At 37.8% G+C, this 26983-nt stretch overlaps 1 long non-coding RNA gene across 4 annotated transcripts; it reads left to right on the top strand.

The window, feature by feature from the left end:
- Nucleotides 1-26983, top strand: LOC128311944 (uncharacterized). Of its 4 annotated transcripts, XR_008290691.1 has the most exons (4): nucleotides 1-130; nucleotides 265-329; nucleotides 24469-24541; nucleotides 26792-26983. It is a non-coding gene; the product is annotated as an uncharacterized LOC128311944 (long non-coding RNA). The 4 variants fall into 4 exon arrangements; XR_008290689.1 differs by lacking the exon at nucleotides 1-130 and having other exon boundaries at nucleotides 141-329; XR_008290692.1 differs by lacking the exons at nucleotides 1-130; nucleotides 26792-26983 and adding an exon at nucleotides 26271-26685 and having other exon boundaries at nucleotides 141-329.

The following is a 26983-nucleotide window of genomic DNA, read 5'->3' as shown; positions in this document are numbered from 1 at the left end:
TTTTCCCTTAGGGGAGAGAAAAGCATCCTAGAACACTGGAGATCATCCTCTAACTATGACATCCCCAGTGTAGGAACACTGTGTGTGCCGTCATGGATTATACACATTAGAAAGAATCCAGCTTAATGAGGTCAGGCTTAGGGCTCTCAATCCATTAACTCAGGATTCTTTTTTTTTTTAATTTGGGGTGTGGGAGTCAGGGAGAGGTGTAATTTATAGAAATTTGGCCTGGGAATCATGAGTTTCTTCTTTCTAATTCTGCAGAACCCACCTTATCTGAAGGGAAGCACATGACCCAATGTCAGACTGCCTGGCTCAACCACATACTGGTATGTATTGTATTGGGTTGATGTGACGATTAAATGTGTTAAAAAGAAGTAATACATATTCCAGATTTAAAATGGTGCATAAGGGGGTGCCTGGGTAGCTCAGTCAGTTAAGTGTCTGACTTCGGCTTAGGTCATGATCTCACGGTTTGTGAGTCTGAGAGCTGCACTGACAGCTCAGAGCCTGGAGCCTGCTTCAGATTCTGTGTCTCCTTCTCTCTCTGCCCCTCCACTGCCCACACACACACACACTCTCTCTCTCTCTCAAAAATAAACATTAAAAAAAATTTTTTTAATAGTGCATAGGCCAGAAGAAGCATTCAGTGGCATTAAATAATTTTAGGCCACTTCATCCAATACTGGCCAAGCCCATCAGAGGCTATGCAACACCATTCTCTCTATTCCTAATATCAGCAGATGGGAAGCATGATTCCTTCTGATTGGAAGGAAAGCTCTAGTCAAAATGCTTATGTGATTTTAGAAAATGGCTTCAACTTTTCAGACTAAGGCTATAAGCATAGGCCTTTGTAGTACACACCCATGTGCCTTGCCTAGCTTCCCGAGGATCCCTTTCACAAGTTCCCTGCGCCCCTCGCCCAGTACCACCTGTACGTCAGAGGCCTGCCCCTCACACTGAGGAGATGCACAAGTGCCTAGGGTTTAGCATTTACTGCTTCCAGGCTCTTCCCTTCTCAGTGCAGTTCCCAACAGACCGACTGGTGTGAAAGTATAGAAATCCTGCTCCTTTGCCTTGTAGGGGACATACTCTCAAACTCTGAGACATAGTTTATACTCCGGGACTGGGATGAAAAAGGTGCCCCTGGCTTGGCTTCTTCCCTTCTATATCCTGCTGCCCCCATTTCCTTAGGGGTTTCTCCAGAGAAATAAAATGATTTGCACCTCAAGCCTTGCTTGGCTCAGGATCTGCTGCTAGAAGACCATGATCTCAGACAGCCCTCATTAGAAATTATCTTGAGAGAAAAATGACAAGTGAGAGAGGAGTAGAGAAGATAATATATACTCCAACTTGGGAAAAGCAAAGGTTACAGAGTCATCAGTTCATTAATTCTGTCTTTCATTCCTATTTCATGTAGTTGATTTCCTTCTCCTTGCAAAACTTCCACCAGTTTACAGGTAGTAATGGGCAGAGGCTAAGAGAGCTAGGATATGTCCTGGTAATTCAATGGCAGAAAAGAGTTATATATAATTTCCTATCCTCTTCCAGAACAGCTGTAGAGTATAATCTAACTGACCTAGGTGATGCAGTAGGAAGGTAGAAAGCACAGGGAGACAGACATTAAGCATAAAATTCTGTCCTAAAGGGAGGGCTGGGAATCAGGTCAGAGAAACATGTCCAAATAAGATGCTTAATGATAGGTAGAATCTGACATAAGGACTAGAGGCCAAAGAGCAGAGCCAAGGTGAGTCAAACAGCCTGAGATTACAGAAAGGAGTAATAATAAGTTGGTAAAAATGAACTAAAGATGATCTTGAAAAAATGGGAGTCAGGAGAGTGAATGGGTTTTCATACATTCCTCATCCTCTTTGGTATGGATACATGAGGTGGATTTGTAGAAACCCCCTTCTCCAGAATGAGACAGAGCCAGGTTTTTACTATGGTCGCTTAGCCAAATACTGTAGCATATTCTATTGTTCTTGATTTAGAATATATGTGGTTGTGCCAAAACTTTTATCCTCAACTGCATATGAAAGGGGTGAAGGTAGATTTATGGGGAAATAGGATTGATTACAGGTTATCTTCAACAGGTGGTTCTGGGTAGAGAGTTCTGGAAGGAGGTATGCTCTTTTTTCCCTTATTGTGAGGGCTACGCATAGACTGAGAAGTGAGCATGCTGTCATTATCTCTCTTCCTCTCAGATGCCCTGAGGTAGGAACATCTGGATCTTCTTTTTTATTACCCCCTGGTAGAATGGAGATGATGTCAAAAGACTCCACTTAAATAGTCATTGATCTAGCAGCTGGTCAGGCTCAGAGTGCTTCTGGTACTGGGAAGTCAGGAAGTAGCAAGGTTCTGAGTGGGAGATTAGGTTGGTTGTTACTTGCCAATTACTAACTAGCTTGATGGGAGGACTAGCCATGTTCACCTCATGAATATAAGAGGCTGATACAGTGTCTTTCAAACTTGTTTGACAACTGCCCATAGTGGTAACATATGTGAATCATGACCCATAAGACACAAACTCACACAAAGACACACACACATAACCACAAGAAATGTTTCACAAAACTAATACTCTTCCATATTTTGTATATACAAGCTGATGTTTTCTATTTTACTCTATTTTATTAAAAAATACTGGTCAAGATCCATTCATTTCATATTATGAGCCTTTCATCATTTGAAAAATATTGCTTTACAACCCAGATGACAAATTCCATCTGGACATCATTGGTTTTAGGGAAGGACTGGTGGTTGACAGATGGATGCAGAAGTCAAGGTTATTGGACAGTATCTTCCCAAACTGACATACAATCTATAAATCAAAGTCTGAGACAAGAGAGTGTATGCGAGTTTAAGGATAACACTACAGGTGTTGGGCCCCCCAAGATGCATCTGTTGTGGAATAGGGTGTATTATTTTTAAAAAACCCTCCTCTATCATGTTTGCTCCTCTCTTGCTTTTCTTGATCTCTTATTCCAAAAATATCTTTCTATTTCATCATATCACTCACTAGTTCTGAAATACCTTAGGTCTTCCTTAATGTAATCCACGTATTATGGGTAATAGTACGTGTAAAATATGAAGGGTGGGTACTGTTTGTATGGATAAGAATGGGATAAAGATAAAAGTACAATGTGTCAGCTCAGATACGGGAAGGGAATTTTTTTTTTTAAAAAATGAAATGTTTTTTGAATAACAATCCTTTTTACTCTAAGAATACTTCTTAGGAATTTTAGTGTATTTTGAAAGTTATCCTATGATTTTAAAAAGCTAACTTATAATAAGGAATTACTATAATCATCGACAAAAAATATCAAGTAACCATTTTCTCACTTTCTAGGAACCAGTTTGAAAAACCTCTCATCTAACTTCTCTCTTGTTTTGATGACAGCCAAATCAATTAATGCACTTTTATCATTAATGACAGGACACAACATGTTTTTGAAATTATCTTTGGGATCTTTATTTTCCATACAATGACATATTATAGCAAGCTGCCCTTATGGCCTTTTGCATCAATTATTTAAAATCAAAAAGCCATTAATTCACATATCTATGCATCTGCAATAGTATTGTTTTAAAAGGTGGAGAGTGAGAGAAAATCTGTCAATAAAATCATTGAACCTTTCCAGACTGATATGATTTACATGGAATCATTGCAATTCTATTTAGAGTACTATGATCTCAGTGGCTGGGTATGAGAGGGTTGAATTATTCATGTTTTCCTGGTCAATATACATACACATGCACACGTGCGCGCACACACACACACACACACACACTAGGAAGTTCTTCATTTCAAGGTTGCTTGCATGGATTTCTGAGTCTGGTTCCTTTCGGAGTGATTCAGAGTCCGTCAGTAACAGGCCGCATTCTCTGCACATGGATACCAACAGAGGCTTAAAAATAGGAGCCATGTGCACAGAGCTTCTTGTGCCAACCAACAGATTCTATCTGCATCTGCTACATATGGATTGACAGGAGAGGGGCCAAGTATACGTTGGTGTGAAGCAGCTTGCTGCTTCTGTTTTGAGAAAAGCTCATCATTGTACAAGTCCTGAACAAATTAGCCTTCCAATCACAATGCAAGGATATTGAAATAGGGTGAAAAACCTAGATGTATCAGGCAGTTCTTGCCAAATTAGTAGAGGATTAAAGAGGAAAAGAAAGTCATTTGAAGACTGATAATTAGTAAGCTAGTAAGATGTGGGGGTACTTTCAGATATGTGACTGAACCTTGAATTTAAAAAACAAAACAAAACTTGTTGCCACTGTTGGAAAATGGCTGGGGTCAAATGGGTACAAAATATCAAAATAGCTCTGAGTCAGTCTTTGGTTACAAACAAAAGAATTTCAGTCAAGTCCATAGAGCCAAGGTTGCTAAGGGAAGGTTAGGTAGAGCTCTGGATCTTGAAGTCATTTACCAAACTTCATTGGGCTAAGGAATTGACAAGGGAAAATTCAGAACAAAAAAAAATATTAAGACTTAAGTTACTGTGAAACAATTTATATGAAAGTACTCTGTAAAATATACAGGCATGTACAGATTTTATTTCCAGTTAATTTTATAATATGAACATTGAATGTTATTATCCTTTTATAAGTATACTACCTTATGCTGAAGGATAACTTAATCCTTTCCAAGTGCACAACAATTAAGCAAATTTATAAAAAGTATGTGGACAAGACTCATATTTTCATATCTTCTTATGTTTCCCGGGCAATTTGAAATATTTTTGTCTTTGTGCAAATGAAAGAGGGGCAACAGTGGATAGGGTCTGTACCCCATTCAATTTATTTTACTATCACTACCATATATAACCTTTCACTTCATATTCTTTAAGGCTATATTTCCACCAGAGGATAAAAAATGTTCTTCAGAACAGAAGCAATGGACTATAGCTACCTGCACAGCTAGCCTGTTCACTTAATCATTAACAAGAACCATGTGAAAATATTGAGCAGTCACTATATGCCAAGCATTGTGCTAAGTACTGGCCAAACCATGTTGCCTGTCTTTTCAAATTTACAGATTGGCTGGAGAAGCAAGACAAGAAAATGGGGCAATTGCCACAGGGTGTGGTGGTGAGACAGAAGTATAGGGTGCTCCAGGAGCACATGAGAGAGACACCATGCCTGGACTTTGGTGGTCAGAAAGGCTTTCTTGAGGATAGTGACTGGAATTGAAAGTCCACATAGGGGAAACTGCCTGGCTTAGTAGGTGAGCATGCAACTCTTGATGTTGGGGTCATGACTGCAAGCCCCACATTGGGTGTAGAACCTACTTTTAAAAAAAGGTCCACACTAACATATCCTGGAAAGGATAGGTGAACAGGTGAAAAGAAATCACCAGCTGAAAGAACTAAGAGGATGGTCCCCAGCATGGAAATCATGGGCACATAGGCATGCTTGCAGTATGAGCAAGACTTAAGAACATCAGGTTTTCTACTTTAGGGTAGAATTTGTAAGTAGTGTCTGTCTCCCTCCCCTTCTGTATCCCTTAAAAATCCCAAAGGTAGGATCAGTGAGGAAGCTATGAAAGGATATGGGACCATGAATTCCCTGTAAGTTCTTTTATGGATACCAGACCTCAGAGGGCTCTACATTTTCTGCTCCAGAGAATGTCTAACAGGTCAGAATCTGAAACATTCCTTGCACTAGAGCACAGCATATGCTGCCACTCTTTCCCTCGGGATGGAGGATTATGTAAAACAAAAATACTCATTATTAATAGCTAGAATACACTAAGAGTTTAATATGTTCCAGGCACTGTTTTATATATATTATCTATTTTAACCCTAACAACATGGTGCATAGGTCCTATTACCATCCCTGTTTTATAAGAAACACAGGAGGATTACATAACTTTTTCAAGGTCACTCACTGGCAAAAAATATTTGACCTCAGATCTCTATGACTCCAGAGTCTGGGCTTTTAAACACTCTATTGTCTTCCCATGCAGTAATATATTGCTAATATTATTATTATTATTGTACCTATTAGATGAGTCACCATTTTATCTCCCTATAATTCATTTTGGAAAGCTTATCCAGTATTTCTATTTGAAAATACTGATTAAAAAAACACTAGCATTTCCCAATATCTTTTGTATATTACCTCTTGGGAAAGTTGCTAATACTGCAGAGTAAAGAAAACAACAACCAAAAAAAAAAAAAAAACCTCTCTTGTTTGAGCTAGAAGGGATACATACCGTGGCCTTAGTTATTAATTAAATGTTTTAAAACATTCTTTATCAGTGTGCTTTTTCACTGTCAGAATGCCTCAGGGCTCTGCACAGCAGGTCCTCCACAGCTTTCAGGGAAGAGCTGCCAAGAGTCTCTGCCCAGTGTTCACGGCTATATTTGTTCATTCTATTACAATATAGTATACTGTGCTTCTCCTGGTGATTTCACTTCATCTGTGTAGCAAATCGTGTAAAATTATAGATATTTAAGTGTAGTAGATAACAAAGAAACTGGGATCACACAAATTGGAAATTTTGTCATTCTTCAAGGAAACAAAATATTTGCAACAGGCAGTTCACTGAAAAGTGGCCAAAGGAAAGGTAAATGAATGCCATTCCCCAACCTCTGCACTTTCTTAATGATTCAAGGTACAGTTACACACAATCAGTAAAAATATGATGGCATGAATAAATATTAGCATGTGGGCACAATGTCCCATCTCTTTCAGGGTCTGTATATATTCCAATAACTAGTTTTTAGATATTGTTTTTTTCTAAGAGTGCCAATACTTTTATTCAATTTACTTCTTTGTGTTGTTAGTGCAGAAGTAAGCAAAAGAAATGTTGAGCTGGTCAGCTTGCAAAAATTTTTAAACTAATGAATTATTACTGGAGTATAAGGGAAAGAATATATATTAACCTGTATCATCCATGTGACCATGTCAGCAAAGAGAAGAGAATCTAGCTTCTGCTTTTATGTCAATCCAACTAATAAGAAAATGAAGAATCTGAATTAAACAATTTGCAACCTGTCAAAAATTAGCAAGATCAAGCATTTAGACCAAACTAAAAGTTTTGGGGAGCAATTTATAATAACATTTTAATAACTGAAAATTAGGGGGGTGGGGAAAGAAGCTTCTTTCTTAATAGGAGATTCGGGATTGGCAGCATTCCATTGACAGGAAGTTCCACTTAAGGTATACCATAGAAATATAAGATTCCTGCAAGCATGTGACAAAAGCATAAACATTTGTATTGTCTATGGTCAAATGGTTAAAAATAAATTAACAAATAAATTCCCTGTAACCCTGTATGAGCATTGGTTAGTACAAGCTGAGGAATGATTGGCCAAACAAAAGCCCCACATGAATGATAAAGTAATTAAACACTACTGAAGTTGACTGAAAAAAAAAAAAAGATAATACAGTTGAGGGAAGTCAAGATTCTTGACCTTTCCATATAAACATGCTTCACCTGGGTGCTTGGGTGGCTCTGTCGGTTAAGTGTCGGACTCTTGATTTTGACTCAGGTCATGATCTCAGTTTGTGGTTTTGAGCCCAGTGCAGAGACTGCTTGGGATTCTCCATCTCACTCTCTCTCTCTTCCCCTCCCTCTCTTGTGCGCTTTCTCTGTCTCTCAAAAATAAATCAACAAGGGCTCCTGGGTGGCTCAGTTGATTAAGGGTTGGACTTGAACTCAGGTCATGATATCAGAGTTCGTGAGTTCAGGCCCCGTGTCAGGCTCTGTGGTGACAGCGCAGAGCCTGGAGCCTGCTTCAGAATCTGTGTCTCCCTCCCCCCGCTCATGCTTGGTCTCTGTCTCTCAAAAAATAAACGTTAAAAAATAAATAAATAAATAAATAAATAAATAAATATAAACTTAAAAAAATAAATAAAAATAAAAATGCTTTATATATGAGGCTGAACCTAAGTCACTGAAGCTGGGCTTCAGGGAAAGGTTAGAGAAACTGAGGAGACTCAGGAGAGATAGAAATTACCTGAAACTCTTCTTTTGAGTAGTGTGACTTGTGCCTACATTAGCTTCATACCCTCTCTGCCTCCTTCTTGTAGCTCAAATGCTCAAAGTAGGAATAGGATTAATAGGACTGTTGAGCTATAGAATATGAAAGTGAGGTGGAGTATGCAGGAGATCCCAATTGCCAAGTGACAGAACAGAACTGTTTCTCTACATAGGTAATAAATATCATGGTTAAACACACTTCATGTTGCTTTCACTTATTTATTTTATTTTATTTTATTTTATTTTATTTTATTTTATCTTATTTTTTAGAGGGAGAGAAAGCATGAGTGAAGGAGAAGGGCAGAGGGAGAGACACAGAGAGAGAGAATCCTAAGCAGGTTCTACACTCAGCACAGAGACCAACTGCGGGGCTCAATCCCATGACCCAGCATCCTGACCTGAGCCAAAATTAACAATCAGACGCTTAACTGACGGAGCCACCAGGCTGTCCCTTTCACATATTTTATGTGAATTTTACATCTCCAACATAGCTAAAAAGGGTATCGCTAAGTCCTGCCATGTGACCAAGAAGACTGACAATTATAACTTTACAAAAGGATTCTTCACATACTTACATTAAAAGAATGCCTACTTTTTTTCCTCTGAGCCTAGCATATCTAAATTTAACTTTGCTTCTTTCCTCACTAACAATATTTTCTTATTAAAAGAAAATCCTATTCTCAATAGGCCCTTCCAATAGAAAATATGGGTTCATAATGTGAAAGACCACACTTAACATATATAGTAAGTATACTATTCTTAAAGGAAGTTTCCCACACAACTTGGTCTCTGTCAACAGGCCACAGAAAACAACATAGTGTTAATTAAGTTTAAAAATTCTCCTTCCATTTTAAGACTAATTAGCATATAGCACTTTCATCAGGTTTATTGAAAATGTATACTAGAAAATGTTTCAACGAATACTGCTTCATGGCAAAGAAAGCCCACCCCACCCCCTGTAGCCCCAAATGCAATACACGGATTTAATGAGTTGTTATCTTACAGAAGAAATTCAGGATGCTTTAATTCCTATCACTTCTCTTCTATTTCATGTTATTGATGTCTAGTATTTTAGTTCTATTTTGTTTTTAAATTCCTCCTGAATTAGTCGTCATGCCATAGAGTTTATCAGGACTGCTCCCACTGTTGCATTGAGAATTGACTGAAAGGCATCTGGGGAGAAGCAGTCAGGATTGAAATAGGAAGCTACTGCAAAATTCCAGGTCAGAGATTATGATGGCATGGACCAGGATGAAAGCAATAGAGGTGGTCAGATGTACCTGAATACATCTGACAGGTTTCACTAGTTGGATAGTACGTTAGAAAGAAGCCATTCATGACCTTGTATAGATAGTATGTTAGAAGAAAGAAGTCAATCTTGACCCAAGGTTATTGGCCTCAGTCACTAGAAGGATGGTGTCAGTCATTTGGGAAAGACTGAAAAGAATAGTGGTGAGGAATTGGGCAGCAGGGTATAGAGGCTGGGAAAAAGCTAATCTTATGATGTCTCTGGTCAATATCTAAATGGACATGTTGGAAATTTAATTTGGGGAGTTGCTAATGCGTAGGTGGAATTTAAAGCCATGAGTCCATATGATATTAAGGGTGAGGCAATAGCTAGTTGTTGTGGAGAAGAATAATTGAAGACAGCAATTATAAAATCTGTCAAGGAGTTTTGCTACAAAGATAACATTAGATGGAGGTAATTTTAGAGTCAAGGAATTTTTTTTTCAATTAATTGGGAGTTAGAGCATATTTTGTGCTGATGAGCATAATTCAATAGTTGTGAAAAATGCTATAAGAGAGGGAATTGAGTCAATGAGTGAAAATGAGATAAGGCACATGGGCAGTTAGTCCTGCACAATCGCATATTCATCCTGGGTGAGAGGAAGAAAGAGTATATTTATACTCTGGTAGGTACGTAGTCAAGAGAACCTGTGCCCAATTCTTCTTGTTGCTTCCAATTTCTTACTGAAAATCTGCTGAGATATAGGCAAAGGTAGAAGTCTGACAATAGTTGAGAATGCATGAAATTGTCCTCAAGACAATGGGAGGGCAAGTGACTGGGAAAATGTTACAGAATTTGATGGACACCATTTGGAATCCACTTGAAGTCAGGGATCATGAATTTGATGCGAGAACAGTTAGCATGATAGGATTTTTGTCTAGCTGCAATCAGCCAGATATGCAGAAGTTGAGTAGTGACAAAGATAGATTTAACCATAATTGGGTATTGTCAAGGGTATACAATAAAGCTTATGGACAAAGGGTTAAGTCTACACATCCACTGTCAAACTTGAAATATGTAGGCAATCAGAAGTACTATAATACATAAGAGATAAATTGAGATGTGACGGGGTTGAAAGATAGTGCAAATATGGTAAAAGCAATAGATTATGGGTTCTGGATAGGGTTGAAGGATTAAAGCAATTGAGATACCAGAGGGAAAATAGAAGGTTGTAATCAGAGAGCGAGAAAATTAAAATTGAGATTACAGAAGGGTTATACCTGTTTGAATCCAAGTTTAGGATATAACTAAGAAAATTTCTGAGGTAAGGTAGAAGACAATTCCACTGAAGAAGACATAATTAAGGAAGAGGGAAGCCAAGGTATTAAAATAATATACTCAAGTAATACAACTCCTTACGAGACACATCATTGAAGGCAAGGGAAATAAAACCAAACATGAACTACTGGGGCTTCATCAAGATAAAAAGCTTCTGCACAGTGAAGGAAACAATCAACAAAACTAAAAGGCAGCCTAAGGAATGGGAGAAGATATTTGCAAATGACATACCTGATAAAGGGTTAGTATCCAAAATCTATAAAGAGCTCAACACCCCAAAAAGAAATAACCCAGTTAAGAAATGGACAGAACACATGAAGAGACACTTTTCCACAGAAAACATCCAGGTGGCCAATAGATACATGAAAAGATGCTCAACATCACTCATCATCAGAGAAATACAAGTCAAAACCAAGATGAGATACCACCTCACATCTGTCAGAATGGCTAAAGTTAACAATGTAAGAAACAACAGGTGTTGGTGAGGATTCAGAAGAAGGGTAACCCCCTTGCACAGTTGGTGGGAATGCGAAGTGGGGCAGCCACTCTGGAGAACAGTATGGAAGTTCCTCAAGAAACTAAAACTAGAACTACTTTACGATCCAGGAATTGCACTACTAGGTGTTTACCCACAGGATACAAATATACAGATTTGAAGGGATACATGCACCCCAATGTTTATAGGAGCATTATCAACAATAGCCAAACTAAGGAGAGAGCCCAAATGTCCATCAACTGATGAAAGGATAAAGACCATGTGGTACATATATACAATGGAATATTAGCCATCAAAAAGAATGAAATCTCCATTTGCAATCATGTGGATGGAGCTAGAATGTACGATGCTAAGCAAAATAAGTCAATCAGAGAAAGACTAATACCATATGATTTCACTCATATGTGGAATTTATGAAACAAAACAGATGCACATACTGGAAGGTGGGGGAAGAGAAGAGAGGGAAACAAACTACAAGCGACTTTTAATGAACTGAGAACAAACTATGGGCTGACAGAGGGAGGAAGATGGGAGATGGGCTAGGTGGGCGATGGGTACTAAGGAAGGCACTTGCGATGTGCACTGGGTGTTGTATGTAAGTGATGAATCACTGAATTCTACTCCTGAAACCAATACTGCACTATGCTAACTGAAATTTAAATTAAAAAAGAAAAAGAACTAAAAGCACAACAGTGTTGGAGAGAAAGAGATGTAGGAAGAGAGACAGTGATCTAGGAATTCAAATTTTCAGAGAATAACAGGCAATAGCTATTGAGTGCTTACAATGAGCCAGATACTAATCTATACAAACATTGACTCTTCTAGCCTTACACAAGTATATGAGCTACTATTACTATTTTTCAAACTAAGAAATTTGGGTACAAACAACTTAAGCAATTCACTGAAAGTCACACAGCTAATAAGTTGAACTCATATTTGATCCCAAGCTGTCTAGATCCCTAATTATATTCTAAACCACTTTGCTATGCTTCACAGAACAAGTGAGGAATGACTCATGTGTTGTGTTAGACTGTAAAAGGGTGGTAGCAGGTGGAATATTTGATGACATGAGATATAAACCTGGGTATATTTAGCACTATGGGAAGAAGACTGGTTTGTGTCAGTGAAGAGCAAACAATCAACTGGTGTTTGACTCCTGCCTGGAAAATTCAAAAGGAAAGAGAAGTGTGTAAAGGACTAAAGGAGAGGTGGCTAAATCGGTCAGACTTAATGATAGAGAACAAACTATGGGATGACAGAGGGAGGTGGGTGGGAGATGGGCTAGATGGGTGATGGGTCAGAAAAACTCCTGGAGTTTTTCAGGGAAATTATGTCTAAATGTTTCATGTATATCAAATGATGTTCACATGATCCAAGAGAGCCGATGTCAGGTTGGCCTATATCATGCCTCACAGGACTACCCAAAAGGACTTCAAAAGTAGCTGAATGAAGAAGAAGAGAACATCATTCATCAATAAGATTTCAAGTGAATGGTCGACAGGGCTCGGGGTGGAGGTGAGCTCTCTGATGAATCCATGAAAGTACTCAGAAAGGAAAGCATAAGGTCTAAACATTAGACAGACACAGAGAGAGTGAAAGTGCCAGGCAAGTCAGAACTTTCCTATCTCAGATGTTCTTATCTTCTTCCCTCCAAGTCTCTTTCCAAGGCACAGAAACCATGGAATGGGAAGTGAGAAAGAAGTCAAGCACAACTCCTGCCCGGAATGTGGACTTCCTACATGTAGCAGGCTTGAACTTTGAATGAAAACTGAAGTCATGATCATTCTGTGGGATTGCACACTCTAATTTATGAAGTAACTTGAAGTGACTCTAAAACTTGCTATCCAAAAGTACTCTAAAAAGACACTGAATGACTCAAATTTTCATTGAAGGTCCGTGAAGAATTTGCCTTACTGATATAAATAATAAAGGGACAAGGAAAGAAAACAGAAAGGTGCTACATAATTATACACCTTGAGTCTTGTTTCCTCAGCATACTAGGTATAGTAGTCTCTGCTTCCAGTCTTGCCCCCGCTATCTTCATCCTCCATCCAGTTAGAAGAGAGAGATTTAAAACAAAACACACCACAAGAAACTTAGTTCTGGCACTGGCATTTCATTGCACTTAGAATAAAGGTTCAAACTCTTTTCTGTGGCCTGTAAGGCCATACATTATTTTACCCTTACCTTTCTCTTCTCCTTTCCTAGAACTTACTAAGTTCTTTCACCACTTAGGCCTTGGCCTGTGCTGTTTCCACCTGCCTGGAATGCTGGGTCCTAAAATCTCCAGATAGCTGGTCTTCCATGTCATTTAGTCTCTGAAAGACTTCTCAGAGTGACTTCCTTTGACCACTCACATCTTAAAAAAACTGCCATAGCCAGTTACCCAATCTCAGATCTTCCTTCTGAGGAAATCTCATGCAAGTACCACACAAATCTCATGCCAAGTACCACTCTTTAGCCAACTCTAACCCAGGACAGTAATGGAAGGAGATTCTGGGAAGCATAGGTCCAGCTCTGCTAAGTGAACAACCACCATAGTACAACCACTATCTGAAATTATCTTACTCATTTATTAGTCTTTTGTATATCTTCACCTCTGACTAGAATGCAAAACTCTATATAATCAGGAATATTTTTATCTTGATTACTATTGCATCCCCAGTACTTGAGTGTTGCCTAGCAGATAGTAAGTGCTCAATAGATATTATGTAAAGCATATATATTTTGATTTCAAATATATTACACTGTATTTAATAATATTTATAATGAAAAGTTCCTTACTGGAACAGAAAACTCTCAAAGGAACATTACAGAAGGCATGGCAACTAGTCCTTTAGTGAGCAATAATATTGAGGAAATTGGTCAGCAATCACACTTCTGAGGCAATGTTTTGACACGAGTTACATCTGTATACCAGTCAGAGTTCAATCGAGAAGCAAAATGACTACGAACTATGGGATAAGAGATTTACTATAGCAATTATACCTTCCATAATTGTGGGAGGAGTGGGAAATTAATGCCTGGAAAGGCAAATTAAGAATTCAGACAAGGGACACCTGGGTGGCTCAGTCGGTTAAGCATCTGACATCGGCCTAGGTCATGATCTCACGGTTTGTGAGTTCAGGCCCCACATCAGGCTCTGTGCTGACAGCTCAGAGCCTGGAGCCTGCCTCGGATTCTGTGTCTCCTTCTCTCTCTGTCCGTCCCCGCTTGCCCTCTGTCTCTTTCACGCTCAAAAATAAACATTAAAAAAAAAAAAAAGAGGGGCGCCTGGGTGGTTCAGTCGGTTAAGCGTCGACTTCAGCTCAGGTCACGATCTCGCGGTCTGCGAGTTCGAGCCCTGCGTCAGGCTCTGGGCTGATGGCTCAGAGCCTGGAGCCTGCTTCCGATTCTGTGTCTCCCTCTCTCTCTGCCCCTCCCCCGTTCAAGCTGTGTCTCTCTCTGTCTCAAAAACAAAAATGTTAAAAAAAAAAAAATTAAAAAAAAAAAAAAGAAAAGAAACCAGACAAGTTATAAACCAGTCAATCCGCAAAACCCAAGCATGTCCAGACATGTAAGTGAAACTCATGGAACTCACTCAGGGAAGCTGATGGAGAAGTTTCTAACAAATATTTGGTGATGAGCCTGAGGTCTCTCTTGGTCAGTAAAGTCTGGAGCAGGCAAGAGAGTTGGATCTGGGGCAGAGGATAGTTTAAAGGACAAGCTGGAACTAACAAGCTATGCTCATTCATGTCACCATGAATGGTCTGTCACCATGACCAACCATTACAACCTTCAGAGAGCACTGGACACTGTTATCCTTCTACTACCCAAATCTCATGCAAGTACCACTCTTTAGCCAACTCTAACCCAGAACAGTAATGGAAGGAGATTCTGGGAGGCATAGGTCCAGCTTAGCTAAGTGAACAACAATAGAATTTTATCTCACAGACAGTTAGAACTCAATTTACTTGTACATAACAGAAATTAAATAAAGTATCCCCAAAACAAATACATCTATCGTAAAGGAAATGTTGGTAGTTTTTAAAACTAAAATTTAGGACAGGTAGAAGATCAGGAACTAGAAAGCCTTCTGACCATCTCTAATCCCTATTTTTCTCTGTGTACCTTCACTCTTTCTGCAAAAGAATTTCTACTTCTTCCTTTATGTGGTGGTAGACTTGGCCTAAGCTTGCTTCACACAAGTAATCCCCATGAAAACCAACAGCTTTTCTTTCTTTGTCATCGTCTCTCCCTCTCAATTTCAAATTCTCAGGGAAACACCTCTGATTTACTTAGGTTACCTAGATACCAACCACCAATCCGAGCAACTCTGGCCATTGAGGATTCATTGTATAAAATAGATGCCAGGGACCCACGACTATTTTCACCGTAGAAGAGACAGTAGTCAGAAAATGACAAACAAAAGAATGTGATAAATATCTTAAGAGGGTGTGTGAATACACATTAATATGCAAAAGTTAGTGAGAATATGGCATCCCTGGAGTAGCAGTGATATACCTGATAAACTAATAGGGCTATAAGCCTTTTGATAGTTTTGAATTATGCCTCCCCCCCATAACTAAATGGCAATAATAAATATTTGTAATTAAAGAGAAAAGGCTGGACTCCAAAATGGTAAATATACCTGAGATCCTAAAATGGCACAGGGGGATGAGCAGAGCTAAAGCTACAGGTCAGATGAACTTTTGATTCAAAAGTAGACCTGGGGCTGGAAGTTGCTGAGGGGCAAGAAATACCAAAAGGACTTTACGTTAAGAGAGAGACCAGGCTAACTGTTTATGACCAACCGGTGGCTGGGATGGAGCTCCCCTGTTCTAGAAAGAAATATTAAAAAACTGTTTCCTGGGTTAGATATCCCATGAATACATGGCCTAGACAGGCTGAAGGGCAACCCGAAATATCTCCACAACAGAACCTAAAAAAAAAAAATGCCTGCAAGTTATGAACTGATGATACAAGATCTCCTTCTTAACCAGTGGCCCTCTGGAGGCAGGCCAAAGGAATAGATACCAAAGAGAGATACAGACAGGGTAGTGAGAAGGAATAAAGAGAGAGAATTTCCTATTTAAGTGAGCCTAAAACCCAAAATTACAAAAACCAAATGTAGCTTTAGACAGTCAAAAAAATTAACTTAATGCAGTCAAGAGGAAATAAAAACAAAATTAGAAAGCTTTTAAAATCAATAAGAGTAAAACTGAAATAAATGTGAGAGTAATATTTGAAAAAGAAACAAGGAATCTTGAAATCAAAACAGAAAATGACGAAATAAGAATTGATAAATATATATATCAGTTTTCTATTTCTGAGAAACAGATTACCACAACTTTACGGCTAAAGACAATACAGATTTATTTTCTCACAGTTTCTGCAGGTCTGGAGGCCAGACACAGCTTATCTCCGTCCTCTGCTCAGGGTCTGTCAGGTTGTAATCATAGTGTTATCCAAGGCTATGATGTCATCTGAGAGTCGGGACCTCTTCAAAGTTCATGAAGTTGCTGTTAAACTTCATCTCCTTGAGGCTTTAAAAATCATGGCAATTTGCTTCTTCAAGGCCATGTGAAAGAGCATTTCTGCTGCTCCCATATCTCTGACCCCTAGACCTTCTTTGAAACGTCTCTACTGTTTAGGAACAGGCCAACCTGGGATAATCTCATTTTTGATTACCCTACAGTCAACAGACTGGAGACTTTGATTACATCTGCAAAATCTCTTCCACTTTGCCATACAAGTAAACATAATAATGGGAATAATATTCCATCACCTTCCCCATATTTCATTGCTTAGATCCCATCTATACTCAGGAAAAGGAGCTTGCATAAGACATGGGTCATTGAGGGCTATCTTAGAATTCTATTACAATATAAAAATAAATACATAAGTGGAAATTTTGAATGTAAAAATATAGCAATGATGGGGAGAAAAAAATCCAAAAAGATGGGAGAAAACTTAGCCTGGACACAGGGTCAGACAGATGAGGAGAGAGAACAGTGAAGTGGATGATAGTGCTGAAGTCTTAGTCCAGAAGGCAGCACAGAGTCACAAAGCAATTAAAACAACACCACAGTGAAAGAGTAGTTAGGAAACATGGAGAATAAAAGCGTTCCAACATGAGAGTTCTGGGCTTTAAAAAAAAAGTGATAGAGACACAAAATGTGAAGATTTAAAATAGATGGGCATCTTTCCAAATTGAAAAAAGAAATGAAACATTAGTCCTCAAATTCAAAGTGTTCTTCACAAGATAAATGAAAATAAACCCATACCTAAATGCATCAGTGTGAAATGTAAAACCATCAGGGATAAAGAAATAATCTCAAAAGTTATCCAAGGGGAAAGAAAGATTATGAACAAAAGAATGAAGATTAATCTGACATAATATGTCTCATCAGCAGCAATACATAATAAAGTAATATTGTTAAAGTGATAAAGAAAAATAACTGTCTACGTCAAATTGTAAAGCTAGGTTATGAAAAACGTTTCAGACATTCAAAGACAACATGAGTTGAAGCTACAGATGCACACTGAAAGAGCTGTTGATGTGGTATTTCCCAAACTTGTTTACATAACAACACACTTAGAACATCAGGACTACTCTACGTCATATGGGGGTAAACAAACAAGGCTGTGCTCAACTGGGAACCCCTGGTCCTCAGATCTACTGAGCCATCTTGAAGGCTGAGGAGATCAATACCACCCAGTGTACTGAGGCACACCAATTGGGAACTATTAATGTTGCACATAATCAAAGTAAATTGTGCCCTGAAAAAAGGATGAGATACTAAAAATCAAAGTGAATGGATAAGTTCACATGCAAAAATAAGCCTAAAGCTTACTACTGGGAGAAAATATTTACAAATCATACACCTAACAAATGACTTATATATAGAATACACAAGTAACTTTTAAAACTCAACAATGAGAAAACAAACACACACACACCCAGGAAAATAGCTGAATATATATTTCCCCAAAGAAGATATATGGATGGCAAACAAGCCCATGAGAAAAAAGCTCAAAATCATTAATCATTAAGAAAATGAAATTAAGATGAGAATGGGATACTACTACAGTCCAATTAGAATGGCTAAAATTAAAACAATGATGATAACAGAAAAAAGAAAGAAAGAAAGAAAGAAAGAAAGAAAGAAAGAAAAGAAGAAAGAAAAAGGAAGGAAGGAACGAAGGAAGGAACGAAGGAAGGAAAGAAGGAAGAAGGGTAGGAAAGAAGGAAGAATGAAGGAAGGAAAGAAGGAAGGAAGGAAGGAAGAGGGAGGGAGGGAAGGACAGAAAGGATAGGAAGGACGGGATAGGACAGAAAAGGAAAGGAAAGAAAGAAAAGAAAAATTGACAGAAAAAGAAAAGACAATATCTAAAATGTTGACAAAGATGCAAAATGACTGGAATTTTCATATGTGGCATAATTAAAACAACCACTCTGGGAACACTTTGGCAAATTCTTATAAAGTAAAACAAACACTTATCCTTGGTATTTACCCTAGAGAAATGAAAACATATGTTTCACACAAAAACTTGTTCAAGAATGTTTTGGCAGCATATTCGTAATCACCCAAAACTGGAAACAATCTAAATGTCTTCCATTGGGTTAATGGAAAAACAAAGTGTGGTACATCCATACAAGGGAATACTATTTAGCAATAAAAAGAACAAATTATTGATACATGCAACAACATGGTTGAATCTCAAATACATTATGCTAAGTGAATGAAATCAGACTCAAAGGTAACATATTGTATGATTCCATTTCTATGACTTTCTAGAAAAGGAAACTGTAGGAATAAAGAACAGATCAGTAGTTGTCAGGAGTGGGTAGAAAATGAGCACACAAGGTAACATGAGGGGGTTCTTGAGGTGATGGAACTGTTCTTATATACCACCACTATATCTTAACTGTAGTAGTGGTTACACAAATGTATGAAAATGCCAAAACTCACAAAACTGTTCAGAAATAACAATTTGCCTTCATGTAAGTTGAAAAGTACACTTAACAAAAACTGTAGATGAACCAAAGACCTACATTAATGCTAAACTTTTAGAACAAAAAATAAATAAATAAAAGAATATCTTTACGACATTATGGTTCTGATGATTCGATAATTCTAAAAACCTTTAAAAAATTATATATTTCATTAACATAAAATTGTAGAGCTGTTGTGCACAAAGAAAAAAGTTAAAAGGCAAGTGACTCACTGAAAAAAGGCATTTACAATATCTATAAACAAATAAAAGGTTAATATCCACAAATCAATAAGGAAAAGCCAAAGAACCCAACAGAAAAAAAAATGAACAAAATGAGTAGGCAGTTCAGTGAAAATGAAAACAAAGGGTCATAAACATAAAAATGTGGCTATCCCTCTAATCATGAGTTAAATACAGTTTAAAGCAAGACACATTTTTTATACCTTAGTAACTGACATAACTTAAGATTTCTGAAAAATGAAACTATTCATCAACCAAATGTACAAGCCAGAAATTCCAGTCTTAAGAAAAACTTTCTCACATATGTACAATGATACATGTATTCGTATAATGAAATATTACAGTAGTTAAAATAAACTAGTGTTAAAGGTATCAATATGTATAAATCTTAAGTCCACAATACTGAGCTAAGCAAGAAAATACTTATACAATGATTAAATCACTGGTAACAATTCTCTTGGAGAATGAGGGAGGGAAAAAAAAGAGACTTGTTTGTAGATAAATGTCTGTGCAGATATAGTGTAAAATCATAATTGAGATCATAATGCTTACATTTCAGAATAACAGCTACTCTGCAGTTAAAAGGAAGAGAGAGAGAACAGGGATTTTAAATGCTTCTATATTTTTTCATTATTTAAAAAATTCTGACACCTGAAACCAATGTTAGACTATATGGTAACTTACTAGAATTTACATTCAAATTTGAAACAAAAATACCAAAAATAAAAATAAAAAACTTCTAAAGTAAATTTGGAAAAATATTAAGATTCATTAAAATTAGATGAGAGACAGGGGTTATATTGTGTTTTACAATAGAATAACACATGGAGTTGGATTTTTATTATCCTCCACATGTGAAGTCAACCCAACCTTTGGCCAGAGGTACAAAATATAATTCTTGCATCCCAGGCAGTTTGTAAGACCGATATATAAAAAAGAAAGAAGATATTTAATTTCTAGTTATATTTCTAATCCTTAGTGTATTTCTCAAATTTGGGGTATGTTTGACAATGTCCATAATCAAGAGTGAACAGAACATATACCCACATGTGTGGGGGATGTCGTAAGTTCACTAAGTCGATGGGTGGTCAAATATTTGGAGACTGATGCTCTTGGTGTACATCTTCAGCTTTGGGGTACATTGGTACCACCTGATGGGCAGGCTTGTGTAAACATGCAGTTCTCTCCAGAAGCTATCAACTGAAACACACTATGTTTCCATTCACTCTGGTGTTAGGCCCTGAATCTACATTTTTAACAAGCACTTCAAATAATTCTGAGGCAGATTTCAAAGAACCATAGTTGGAAAACAACTGCTCTAGAACAATACTTCATAAACAAGTATCACAAATAAGGAAGGTGACAGCTTAATTTCCTTAAATTTCTTCAGCAGAGAAAGCTGTAAGCTTTCTATATGATTTCCATGACAGAATGTCACATTAGGCCACCTATTTTCCATTTCCACTGACAGCAAAAGAAAAAGATATGGCTTTTAAGATAATTTCCAGACAAAGATATGTATTTTCCTTTTTTTTTTTTTCATTGTGGCAGAAAAAAAAAATGAGTGGGACTTCCTGCTCTGTGCATGTTCTTTTCAAATATGTCCCATGGTCAGAAGGTATAATTGGCATTATCCTTATTCCCTCTCCACTATAGACCATTGTGAACTTGTTAGGTAGAAGCTAGACAGGAGCAGTGGACGGAACACCCCAAAGCAGAGCCCCAAATCTGTGAAGGGGAACAATAGAGAGGTGAGCTGGAGGCAAGGATGGTGATAAACTACACATTAAAAGCCCAGGGGCACAACATCCTGACCTGTGACTTCCAAGAACTTGGGGTGACAGATCAAGAGCCACAGTACATAGCATGGCTTTCCTCTTCCCCCTCTGCCGCAGGGTAACTTCCAGATTCATTATAATTCATTTACATTGCAGGTACAGCCCCCCCCCACCCCTTGGAGAAAGGGGTGCATGATGGTTCTGGCACAATCTTTGCAGGGTCCAAAAACTCCTCCTCCCAACCTGTGGGAGAAATCTCCCAAATAATTATAAATAGCTTCCTTTAGAGATCACCCCACCATACCTCCCAGCTCCTCCCAGCCCAGAGAGATGTAACAAATATCCAATTCCAAAATGACCTAGGGTTGGTTCCACCTCACAGAACCTGCCTGCACTCCCACCTTGAGTGTAATAAGAGCATATGCTCTTATTAAAGTTGTGGGATACAGCTATAGGATTTGTGGGTAACAGTGCCCTTAATCAAACAAGTGAAGAGCTATCTGCAAGGAGACAAATTGTGACTATATAATTTCTTGGTCTTTGAGGGGAGAATCTTGTCTTCGCCATCAAGTATACATGCATTTTTTTGCGTGTGAAGATTTGACTTAAGTAATCTCTACACCTAACGTGTGGCTCAAAAACTTACAACCCTGAGATCAAGAGTTGCCTGCTCTACCTTCTGAGCCAGCCAGCTACCCCCAAGCATACTTGTAGTTTTTCAAATGTCATACACATGACAAACTTACATTCCTCTGGGTCCCTTCTACTTAATTTCATGTTATTATCGTATGCTGCTTTGGATTTATTTGATCACGGGGAGAGAAATTTCTACTGACAGAGAAATATAAAGTTTTATAGTTAGGTCATTATGCTTTGTTTAAGCTTATTTTTAAATATGAGCTCTTTCTGGAGAAAAATGAATTTATTTTATCTAAAATATGCATTTTATATGCCAGAAAAGAAGGCAAAGGTGGCAAAAAAGTCAAAATGCACTATACCTGAAAGAAATTATATCCATGCACTTACTAGTTAACTATATAAATTCTACTACTCACATTTTTTTTAAAAATTTTTTTAACGTTTATTTATTTTTGAGACAGAGAGAGACAGAGCATGAATGGGGGAGGGTCAGAGAGAGGGAGACACAGAATCTGAAACAGGCTCCAGGCTCTGAGCTGTCAGCACAGGGCCTGACACGGGGCTCGAACTCACGGACCGCAAAATCATGACCTGAGCCGAAGTCGGCCGCTTAACTGACTGAGCCACCCAGGCGCCCCCTACTACTCACATTTTTTAACAGATTAGTTATTTTGGAATAACACTAATTGTTCATTAAAACTGGGACAGAAGAAAAAAATAAAGACCAAAGAAGCAAAATGCTTTATGTCTTAGAAAGATGACCTCAGTAATTAAGGGAGTTACCTACTGGGTATGGTCTAGGAGACAGAAGTCTACTTGCCTCCCTGTCCCATTTTTTGTTTCTATGCATTGTTGGGTATGTCTGTATTCCCCATTGACATGAATACTTCTTTGCATGTTAGGACCACATCATACTCATCTGTATACCTGCAATAACACTTAGAAGAGTAATTTGCTGAAAAGTTTATGAATAATACTATTAAATTAAAACAGTATTTTAAATGAATTAAATAGAAAACAAAATGAGACAAAATTTGTTGTGATAGTTAAAGCAGAATGCTGTAGAAGAATGAAACTAGACCACTTTCTTACACCATTCACAAAAATAAACTCAAAATGGATAAAAGACCTGAATGTGAGACAGGAAACCAACAAAACCCTAGAGGAGAAAGCAGGAAAAAACCTCTGACCTCAGCCACAGCAATTTCTTACTTGACACATCTCCAAACACAAGGGAATTAAAAGCAAAAATGAACTATTGGGACCTCATGAAGATAAAAAGCTTCTGCACTGCAAAGGAAACAATCAACAAAACTAAAAGGCAACCAATGGAATAGGAAAAGATATTTGCAAATGACATATCAGACAAAGGCCTAGTATCCAAAATCTATAAAGAACTCACCAAACTCCATGCCCAAAAAACAAATAATCCAGTGAAGAAATGGGCAGAAGACATGAATAGACACTTCTCTAAAGAAGACATCCAGATGGCCAACAGCCACCTGAAAAGATGCTCAACGTCGCTCATCAGGGAAATACAAATCAAAACCACACTGAGACACCACCTCACACCAGTCAGAGTGGCTAAAATGAACAAATCAGGAGACTATGGATGCTGGAGAGGATGTGGAGAAATGGTAACCTTCTTGCACTGTTGCTGGGAATGCAAACTGGTGCAGCCACTCTGGAAAACAGTGTGAAGGTTCCTCAAAAAATTCAAAATACATCTACTCTATGACCCAGCAATAACACTGCTAGGAATTTACCCAAGGGATACAGGAGTGCTGATGCATAGGGGCATGTGTACCCCAATGTTTATAGCAGCACTCTCAACAATAGCCAAATTATGGAAAGAGCCTAAATGTCCATCAACCGATGAATGGATAAAGAAATTGTGGTTTATATACACAATGGAATACTACTTGGCAGTGAGAAAGAATGAAATATGGCCTTTTGTAGCAATGTGGATGGAACTGGAGAGTGTTATGCTAAGTGAAGTAAGTCATACAGAGAAAGACAGATACCATATGTTTTCACTGTTATGTGGATCCAGAGAAACTTAACAGAAAACCATGGGGGAGGGCAAGGGAAAAAAAAAGTTAGAGAGGGTGAGAGCCAAACCATAAGAGACTCTTAAAAACTGAGAATAAACTGAGGGTTGATGGGGAGTGGGAGGGAGGGGAGGTTGGGTGATGGGCATTGAGGAGGGCACCTGTTGGGAGGAGCACTGGGTGTTGTATGGAAACCAATTTGACAATAAATTTCATATAAAACAATAAAGTAGAATGCTATAAATGAACCTAGCAGATCAATTATTGGCATTATCTACATTTCTGATATAAAAAATGAAATTCAAGTATAATATAATAAAAATAATAAAAAATAATAAAAAAAATAATAAAAATAATAAAAATTATTCCTAAAGGTATTTACAGTTGAAGGAGAGCAAATTTTACCACCCCAAATTATGCCTCTTTGGTATCTTGATTATTCTTAACTGGTTATGTTTAAGAAACAGCAAAGTGAACCTCTGGAAACTTACTAGGAATTACCCTTTCATAAGAGATGCATTTATAAGGGAAATACCCATTTGTAAAAGTGTCTCCCTAGCCACACCAGGAAGACTCAACCTCTAGAAACTCAATGAAGATGGCAAGGACTTAAATCTGCATGGACAACAACCTTATCCTTGTTTACTATTCTTTTCCTACCTAGTAACCTCCCATAACTGACTCTCCATCCCCAACATCTTTTCTCTTTTGTCTTCTTTATGAAGGTGAAGGCTTTGGCCACTGCTCTGGAGATCTTACTCAGTTTTCCTGGCTTGGACTCCCCCATATATACAGGAGGTAAATGTGTTATTAAACTTCTGTTTTATTCCTGTTTATCTGTCTTATATCAATTTAAATATTAGATCATCCAAAGAACCTATAAGAAAAGGGAAACTTTTCTACCCCTACACAGTCATAATTTGGTAGTTTTTTTTCTTGCTGGCTTTATAACCATGTAAATCAATGACAGTAAAAAATTCCATTTGGGAGTTACAGTTTAGTTTTTCGGGCTTGTAAAGATCTGCATATCCTGGATATCTTATTCAAAATAGTGTTATTAGCTGCTACCCAGTAAATGCCAATTTTGCTATGTAAAGGCATATCTTAAAATATTAAATTGCTAAATCATAAGTTGGAAATTTAAATCCTGTTTCTTTCGCAAACTTGAAAAGATGCCTTCTTACATGTTGATGACCATATCTGTTTATATGACAAATGGATGTTTAAGTGGAGTGGGGAATTTTAAGAGATGCTTTTCATGTAAATAAAAACTGATGAGGGAGCATGGGGCAACCTGAGGGCAAAGTACAGGCTAATAGCACCATACCCCCCTGCGCCCCCCACCCCCACCCCTTGAGATATGTGTGATATTCCTTGGACACTCCTGGCTGCCCAAGAACAGAGGAAAGGAAAGAAAGCAAACGGTTGACTGATAGAGATCACAGTGATGCAGGCCAGGAGTCTCCTTCAGTTTATAGATAACTTAGTAAACTGTAAGAAAAAGGCAATCTTATCCATAGCCTAATCTCCAGAAATCTATAGACTCTATTTCTTGGAGCCTGAAGATCACCCTCATCAAGATGTAAGGTGATTTAAGTGTTTGCCATGGTGATGCAGGAAGCAAAGGCAAATGAAAAATTAAATTACCTTACTGCCTACAGCCCACTGACAAGTACTTGAAACAGGCAGAGTGACCTCCCTCTAGGAGCTCAGCTGCCTCAATGATGAGGGGCTAACTTTGCTAGGGGCAAAAGGGAATCTTAGCTTAACATCATCCTGATCCCCCAGGAACCTGTAAATCTACATTAACATATAAAAATTTCTTTCGAAACTTCCTTTATCTCAACTCCCCCAAGATATATTCTGGCAATCATACTGCAAGCTTATGGCCCCCTGATATACATCCAAAGGGTCTCATGACTGAGGTTTTACCAAAGAGTAATAAATGGCATTTTCCTAGCAACAGCTAGGCCCTCAAGGTCCTGGAAACTTTGATTCCAAAATTCCTTACAGACTTACACTGTCCCTACCCTCCTCCCAACCTGAGGGTATATAATGAGTTACCCGTCACAACTCCAGTGCAGCTCTTCCTGCCCATGGGTCCTGTCCCCATGCTTTAATAAAATCACTTTTTTGCACCAAAGACATTTTCAAGAATTCTTTCTTGGCCATCGGCTCTGGACACCCCCCACCATCACCCCAAAACTTCATCAAAAACTACCTATTTGTCAATGTCATTATGAATGTAGAACATGTGGAATAGAGAAGAGGTTCAACAACCTTTTAGATGTTTATGAGAAACAAAGAGGCTACCATTTCTTATAATTTCATTATGTGCTATGTTGAATGTTTTATATAAGTATCCATTATCAACTACATCTTTCCATGGTCCCTGGAGGTAATAATTATTATAATGATTATTCACCATTTTATAAATATAAAAACTGAGATTCAAAGATGTAACATGAATAGGCCAGGTAGTAAATCAGAGATTTGACTTCAAGAGTTTTGCTCTAAACCCTCCCAGGCAATGGCAAAGTTGATGGTTGTTTTTCTGAAATAACCAGAAAGACCAACGGAACATGAGAAATGGAACAGGCAGAAGACTGAACCCTTTAGATGATATAACACGTGGAAATGCTAGCAAAGGTTTCAGTTATGAATACAGAAACCATACCAAATAGAATAAAAAGCACAGCATACTTCTGTATCCCTAAAATTGCTTGCATTGTTCCTGTTTTAACATGGAGTACAAAGTACAAGAAGGCATCAAGTGAAGGATATATCTTTCTAATGTGAAATTAAAATCAAAGTAAACCTGTTATTACTGATCATACCTGTCAGTCAGATTGGATTTTCTTTTTTAATTTCTGGTTTGAGGCTGATACATGAAGATAAATGGCACTTAAAGTTTGTTCAGTGGTGTGGGTTCCTTAGAGTGAAATAAAAAAAACAACAATAACACTTACTAATTTGCATTCATTGAAAACTTATTTCTTTGTGTTTACTCCTCCAGATATCTAATGAATACTTATATGTTCTTACCAGGTTTTTTACTTTACAAAAACTAACAACTGAAAAGAATATCCAGAAGGAAGAAGAAATAAAGGAGGCACTAATGTCTATGGTTCCTGTATTTTTCAACCCTAATGAATGTTCACCCTGTAGGTGTAATATGTTCCATTATTTAAAAGAAAAAGATAATAAAAAGCATTTTCCTGTGCTTTTAAGCATTTATGA

Source organism: Acinonyx jubatus, chromosome C1 (assembly GCF_027475565.1).
Source record: "Acinonyx jubatus isolate Ajub_Pintada_27869175 chromosome C1, VMU_Ajub_asm_v1.0, whole genome shotgun sequence".
NCBI classification, from domain to species: domain Eukaryota; kingdom Metazoa; phylum Chordata; class Mammalia; order Carnivora; family Felidae; genus Acinonyx; species Acinonyx jubatus.
Note: the sequence above shows the minus strand (reverse complement) of the source record. Positions and strands in the feature narration are given on the sequence as shown.